Source organism: Rhinoderma darwinii, assembly GCF_050947455.1.
Source record: "Rhinoderma darwinii isolate aRhiDar2 chromosome 2 unlocalized genomic scaffold, aRhiDar2.hap1 SUPER_2_unloc_20, whole genome shotgun sequence".
Taxonomy (NCBI): domain Eukaryota; kingdom Metazoa; phylum Chordata; class Amphibia; order Anura; family Rhinodermatidae; genus Rhinoderma; species Rhinoderma darwinii.
The window spans coordinates 68,565-75,722 of NW_027461686.1; the positions used below are offsets into that span (position 1 = coordinate 68,565).

The 7,158-nt window shown below is 39.1% G+C and overlaps 1 long non-coding RNA gene across 1 annotated transcript; it reads left to right on the forward strand.

Moving 5' to 3' along the window:
* Window positions 1-5,574: 5,574 nt before the first annotated feature.
* Window positions 5,575-6,365, forward strand: LOC142674727 (uncharacterized). Its single transcript, XR_012851820.1, has 3 exons — window positions 5,575-5,668; window positions 6,036-6,157; window positions 6,289-6,365. It is a non-coding gene; the product is annotated as an uncharacterized LOC142674727 (long non-coding RNA).
* The last annotated feature ends 793 nt before the right edge of the window (window positions 6,366-7,158 follow it).

Consider the following 7,158-nt stretch of genomic DNA (forward strand, 5'->3'; position numbering starts at 1 on the left):
AATCAGCTGGATGGGTGTAAAACACGTCGCCGTTGAATTTTGGAGCAGGGGAAACATGTTCTGTTGAGTAATAAATCACGGTTCACTATCTGGCCATCTAATGGACGAATTTGCGTTTTGTGCCTGCCCGGAGAATGCTACCTACTGGACTGTATAGTGCCTATTATAAAATGGAGTGAAGTTTGTATAATGGTCTGGATTGTTTGTAAGGGGTTGGATTAAATCCCCATTTTTCCAGTAGGGGTTAATAAGACTTTTAAACAATTGTATGATTCCAACTTTGTGGTAATAGTTTGGGTAAGACCCTTTCCTGTCCTAGTATGACTGTGCCCCTGTGCACAAAGAGGCTCCCTAAAGACATGGTTTGACAAGTTCGATGTGGAGGAACTTGCGTATCTGCACAGAACCCGGACCTCAATCCCAACAAAACCTTTGGAGTGAATTGGAAAGGCAATTGCGAGCCAGACCTTTTTGCCCAACATCAGTGTCTCAACCATTGGTGTCCATATACTTTTGGCCATATACTGTAGTGTACCGAGTGTATATCTATTGTGATGTCACCGAGCTTAGGTATAAAGTATAGTGCTGGCCAGAGGGCTGTCATTTATCAGGTGGATGTGATCGGTACGGTAAGTACTTTATCATTGCTACGTCTCTAGAAGAGTCTCATCTATCAGTCTCTTTATGAATATTGGATTCTTACATGTAATTCTAGTGTTTGTTGTGTTATTTTTGTTTTTTATTTGGCATACTTATACACTAGGAAATTGCTTAAATAGCAATATTGTGGCCTGTCACATCTGCTCCATAGACAGAATGCAGATTGCAGACAGAAATTGGTGTCTGTATTCTGCTGGTAGATTCATAAAGCAACCACAAAGCAAAGAATGTGAATCTCTGGGAACTTATTATCACACCCTCCAGTTTATAACACCAGTAATTCTCATAATAAATGTTTATAAGGGAATTCATATTTATGAATTTTAGGTTTTCTGTCTGTAGACTATACTATTTACATATCAGGTCAATCCTGAATATTAGCTGGTATGGCTATGCAACCAACCTACATCAGGTGCCGCTATTGTGATGTCTTGAGATGAGTCTAGATAGCCGTGTTTCTTACTGCGTCTATGGTAGTATTGGTTTTATTACAAGATTTAAACTATTTGATGTTTGAATCATGTACATAAATAAATGATTATAAGGAGTATTGCTTTTTTTTTAAAAATTTTTTAGTAATAAAATATTAGTAAGTCCAGGAATAAACAGTCTAATAGCATTTGTCAGACTAAATTGTAGAAGGATAGTGCTAATCCCCTGGAAACGTGTCCTTATTAACAATTGAAATGAATAATTATGTATATAATAATAATAATAATAATAATAATAATAATAATAACAATAAAAAAGATAACAATAAAAAGTATTTATTACTAACTCCAATTACTTAGGTTCTAAATTCTGGTTATCAATTAATATAAAAAAAAATTCAACCCTTTAAAATGCCATATGGTCAATTTAACAACCAATACATTGTTTCAGCTTCCAAACCTAATGCAATGTTATCAACAGGGGCTCCCAGGTCATGTGATCCTCTGACACTTATGATTGACAATATTCTGTTATAGGAATACCCTATTTAATAACTAATTTTTCCAGCTAGTTTCATCACAAGTAACGACTCCCTTATAGTTTTCTGGTCTTTCTAGGTCTTGCTGTTGGATTGACACTGTGTTACTTACTGTGTTGCTTATACGGTTAGCGATTTGTCCTATTTTCGGAGAACTAGAGGCGATTAGTCAAATTCTATCTTGACTGTCTCCTGGTTTTCTACCAAGGACATTGGTGCAGTTTTGCACCCGGGCATTAAACAACCATGCCCTTTTGGAAAAAATCTAAGAAATATCATGTCTCCCAAATTCCTGATAAAGGAAATCTGATGGGAGACATACCAACTATGGAGGAGCCTAACATCTCGCTCCAGAAGTTTTCTGTCATCAAAGATATGGCAGATGAAAAATCCAGCGATCTTAGTCACAGCAAATATTGTGACATTACGTCAAAGAACACCAAGAAGAGCGCATTCAGCCTGCTGACCCGCCTGCGCTCCAAAAATATCCGTAAAAGGTATGTAACTAATAATTCTCATACATTGCTCAGATATCCAGAGCTGTGGTATAACAGTCACTAGATCTTTAATTCTCCCCATATCTTCACAGAAACTTTGGCAGCAGCGCTGTGATCGGCGCTAGAGAACTGGATCGCTATTTCCCAGATAGACGGTTGAGACTATATGTTGCCACCTGGAATATGGAGGGAAAGGTGAGAAGTAATGTACAATATTTATTGTGACCCATCAGTGTGCCCGAGCTCAAGTTGGATGAAATGGGCCAGTAACCATGTCTCTTTAGTTTGTAGTTGAATATCACATAGTCAGGTTATATTCTACCCTATGTCAGTTGAGTTGGCGCTCTTTGTATACAATATTAATGTTTGTATATTTTGAACAGGATTACCCGCAAAATGTGGAGGATCTGCTGTTACCATCAGATGATACGAAAGACATTTATGTTATTGGCGTTCAGGAAGGATGTCCAAACAGGTAAGTCTTCTCAGGTTGTCTTACACCAGCCTATGACTGCAGATGGACAGCAGGGCGGCTGATACAAATTCTCTCTCAATGCTCTACTTATTGTATTATCACTCCTTAATTTTCAAAATGTATCCCCAGAGGTTATTATTATATGGAGTGTTGATACAGATGAGTTGAGTATCTTAATCTTGTGTCATTTATTAATATGTAAATCTGAAATTGTGTCTTCTTGTAGACGGGAATGGGAGATAAAATTACAGGAGACCCTTGGACCACACTATGTATTATACCACTCCTCCGGGCTCGGAGTCCTGTATCTCACCATCTTTGTTCGACGGGAACTAATCTGGTTCTGCTCAGGTAAGATTCACATTCCTACGTCTACATAAGAAGTCTTGAATGTAGTCATTAGCTGGAACATCTTATTTAGTTATTAGAATTAGATGCCTAAGAGCTTGGCTCTCAGATTCTTGACTTCTGAGTATTGGAGATCTAAAAGTTCACACCACAGTTACAAAGTATGAAATTATGTTCTAGTAATATTTCCATAGTTTAATTGGAAATAATTTCTATTCCATTGTTGCAAGTAGTACTCTTAACCACTGACCCGTCTTTTTGTGTTTAATTTCTTATACAGAGGTAGAGCACACCCATGTAACAACCAGGCTATTCCACCATGTGAAAACTAAAGGAGCCTTGGGTGTTGCCTTCACCGTCTTTGGAACATCTTTCCTTTTTATTAATTCACATCTGAGATGTAAGTATTTACAATATTAATATATGACCATGTACAGTTTTACTTTGTATAAAATTGCTGCTATTTGATAATTAACTGAAATATATGGGATGATATGAAGAGATCTGTACTAATAATGTTTTGGTAAAAATAAAAGGTTTGTTCCAGTTTGATCAAACTTTTTCTAATCTATCAATCTCATTCTATGTTGTGAGTGGCCAGTAATACAGATACACGCAGGTACAATTAGTGCAGGAGGGGGTGGCGGCGGCTGGTTTCAGTTGCGCCGCCTCCCCCTCAGGGAGGCAGCAGGGCGGACGGTGCGGCCGTATAATCCCTCACACCCACCCCTCCTCTCCATTAGCGGCGGTGGCGCGCTGCAATGTGTTTTTTTGAAAATAATATGCGATTCGGGCCGCCCATATGATCATCCGCTACTGCTAATATGTATTTTTTTGTTGGCAGTTGGGGCAGTCAGCAAGAGGATCCAGGACTATAAAACCATCACTGAGGGTCTCCGTCTGCCTCAAATTATTCCGGAAAGAATCAACTCCAATGCCTGTGAGTATTACTTATGTGGTTGAACCTATGGATCCTTTTATCTCTCTATTTGTCTCCGTTGAGTCTAATGCAGTCATGTGCTATAATTTTTTTATTTATTTTTATTCTACAGTGGACGTCACCAGCCGCTTTGATCGGGTGTTTTGGTTTGGAGACCTCAATTTTCAACTTAAAGAGGACAGAAAAAATGTGGAATCTCTTCTGCAGAAGATCCAAGGAAAAGATATGTCCAGTCTCCTCAAACACGACCATCTGAATGAAGCCAAGAACAATGGTATATTTACTAGTAGACCAGTATATCATCGGTGCGGGTCCGACACCTGGACGCTGCACCGTTAAGCTGCTCCAGTGGCCTGCGGGCACCGGATGTTATGCCATACAATGCTATGTACGGAGCCGGTAGCAGTTGGCTCCTTACATAGCATAGCTGCCATGATGCATAACTGCAGGTCTGCCTCCTATTCACTTGAATAGGAGCAGAGTTGCAGTACTGCAGCTCGGCTGCAATTCCGTGGCCGGCGCCAACTGCATCCGACATGTACATCCGGTGCTCAAAGGCACCGGACCAGCTGATTAGTGCAGGGTCCGGGTGTCGGACCACCACAGATCATGTACTGATGACCTATCTGGTGAGTATGTCATCAGTTGTCAGAAGTTGGAAAACCCCTTTAATACCACAACCACTTCCACAGATTAATACAAATCACTGACATGATGGTTGATATGTTCCCCAAATTCTTATATAGTGCTAAAATTATCAATTGCTCCTTTTTTTTTTTAATACTGACAACTTTTTTTTCTTTCAACTTAAGGGTCCATATTTCTAGGGTTCAAGGAGCACACCATTGATTTCCTTCCTACATATAAGTTTGACATTGGCACAGACACCTATGATACATCAGCAAAGCAGAGAATTCCATCATATACGGTAAGATATCTTATTTCCAGGTCTACAGAGCTTGAGAGACAATAGAATCCATGGGCCAGAGCACCCATTATATAATGAATCCCCTCCCCCAATGTAATGAATTGTTATTATTATAGCTGGAAGAGTAATTTCTTATGAACAAAGCTTTCAGTTAATTTTACTTTTATGTAGTGAGTTTGTCATCACAGTTTCCCAGTGTAATATGTTGTTGCCCAGCATGGGTCAAGGATACTTATTTAATGAAATCTGTGTGACCAAGTCAAACCTAAAATGCAATAAAGTCTCAATATTCTGCAATATAAATAAAGTAGGCCCAACATTTAGGTCTGTGTTGTTTTGCAGTTTAATAATATATTATAATATGATTTCACTAATGATATTTGTTATTTTCATGACCTCTACAGGACAGGGTGTTGTTTAAAAGCCAATGTGAGGGAGATGTACGAGTCCTGAGATACGACTCTTGCCCTGTTTTGAAGACCTCAGACCACCGACCTGTTTTTGGCATCTTTGAAGTAAAGATCAGGCCTGGTTCAGATGAGTAAGTCATGTTTTCCTCCATATTGTTCGTATGATACTTTCAGTAGCCGTCATTACTACATGGTCCTTATAGCCAGAGCTCACACTTTGGGGCAGGTGGCTGTACACCTTGGTAACAGTACTGGAGGATTATAGGATGTGAAACTAAGCAAAGTGTGGTTACCTGCTAACATTATCATATGTCTTACATAAATATATTTCTCATTCCAGCATCCCCTTGGCTGGTGGACGCTTTGATCGTAAAATCTATGTAACGGGCATTAGGAGGAAAGGACAAAAAAAGTAGCTGCATCTGTTCATGTCCTTACAGGTAAGAGCTTTGTAGTTGTCTATTATGTTTGCGGTGAAAATGTTCTTCCATCTCTTAGGTTTTCCTCTGTATCTGTAATTTATTTTATCAACTAATTTAACTAAAGTGTAAATAAGTATTTTCAATCTTAAAATTCCAACTCCTTGTATTCAGACACGTTTTCATTTCTGAATGAAGGTTGTGGGCTTTGGGGAACAACTTCCCCAACTGTAAGCATGTATGTAGTATAGTACAATGAGTTTCCTAAAGGAACCTGTCATCTGAATGGATGGAACAACTGGATTTTATGATGCATTAGCTTCTAAGCAAAAATGATGGATACAAGGAACATTGCTATTGATGGAAGACATTACTTGGCATCTTGCAGGACTCCTAAGGAAAAGTTACAATCTCCGGGGCATAAAACATCGGAACATTAGAAAGTTCCCGTAACATGCTGAAGAGCGCAGCTCTAGGTCAGACCCACTGCTTGCATCAACCATCTTCAAGGTTTGTAGTGTGACGCCAAGGATCAATTAAGAAATGTATTTACCTCAAATCACCTTAAAAAGTCTTCTAGATGTTGTGTCTGCTAAGAAACACACATTATAGAACATTAATAGCAAATATTTGTCTTGCAGCATAAACATCAATTCCGCAGTACATCTGGCGAGAATAGCGCTCCCTGTCACCGGAGGAGCCACCATCAATGCTGATAGAAAGGTAAGTTCCTCTGGATGTGTCCCCTCTCTATATTTATCAAGCAGCCTGAATGATCAATATTTAATAGGGTTGTGTGCTTCTCCCCCCAGAACAAGTCAGCAGATATCAACAGAACATCAACACTAATAACAACCAAGGGCAGAATCCGCCATCTTACAAGAATTCCAATGGCGAGACTTAACATTTCTACAACATCTGTCACAGAAGAGACATCAATGTGGTCACCAGGGCATCAATATCACCCAGAAGACCAGGTTCAGAACAGGACAATATGTCATCTCTACTTGTGTCTGTGGAATCCAGATTTTCCACCCCTTACTGATACTACAGTATATACTGTGACATATACCGTAGTTTTTGCTGGATCTTGTATTACCATCATCTTTACCATTATATATTTTGATCCACAAAAACCTTAAATAAATCTTTAACATCAATCCATAAGTGTGACTGGTAATTGTTATGTGCGCGGCTGCAACTTACCACAGTGTATACATTTCACCTAACCGACCCTTCACAGCGCTATTTGTGTGACATCGCGTTTAATCCAGTGGTAGGTGACAGGACATTGTATCATATGTACACAATACAGAGTGTATGGAACGTGCCGCCATATGTACTGGATTATATACTGTAGGACAAAGAGTGACAGGAGATGTAAAACATTGATATATTTGATAGTTGCTTAACCACTTAAGGACGCAGCCTAGTTCGGGACTTAGGGCTCAGAGCCCATTTTTCAAATCTGACATATTTAACTTTATGTGGTAATAATGTCGAAATGCTTA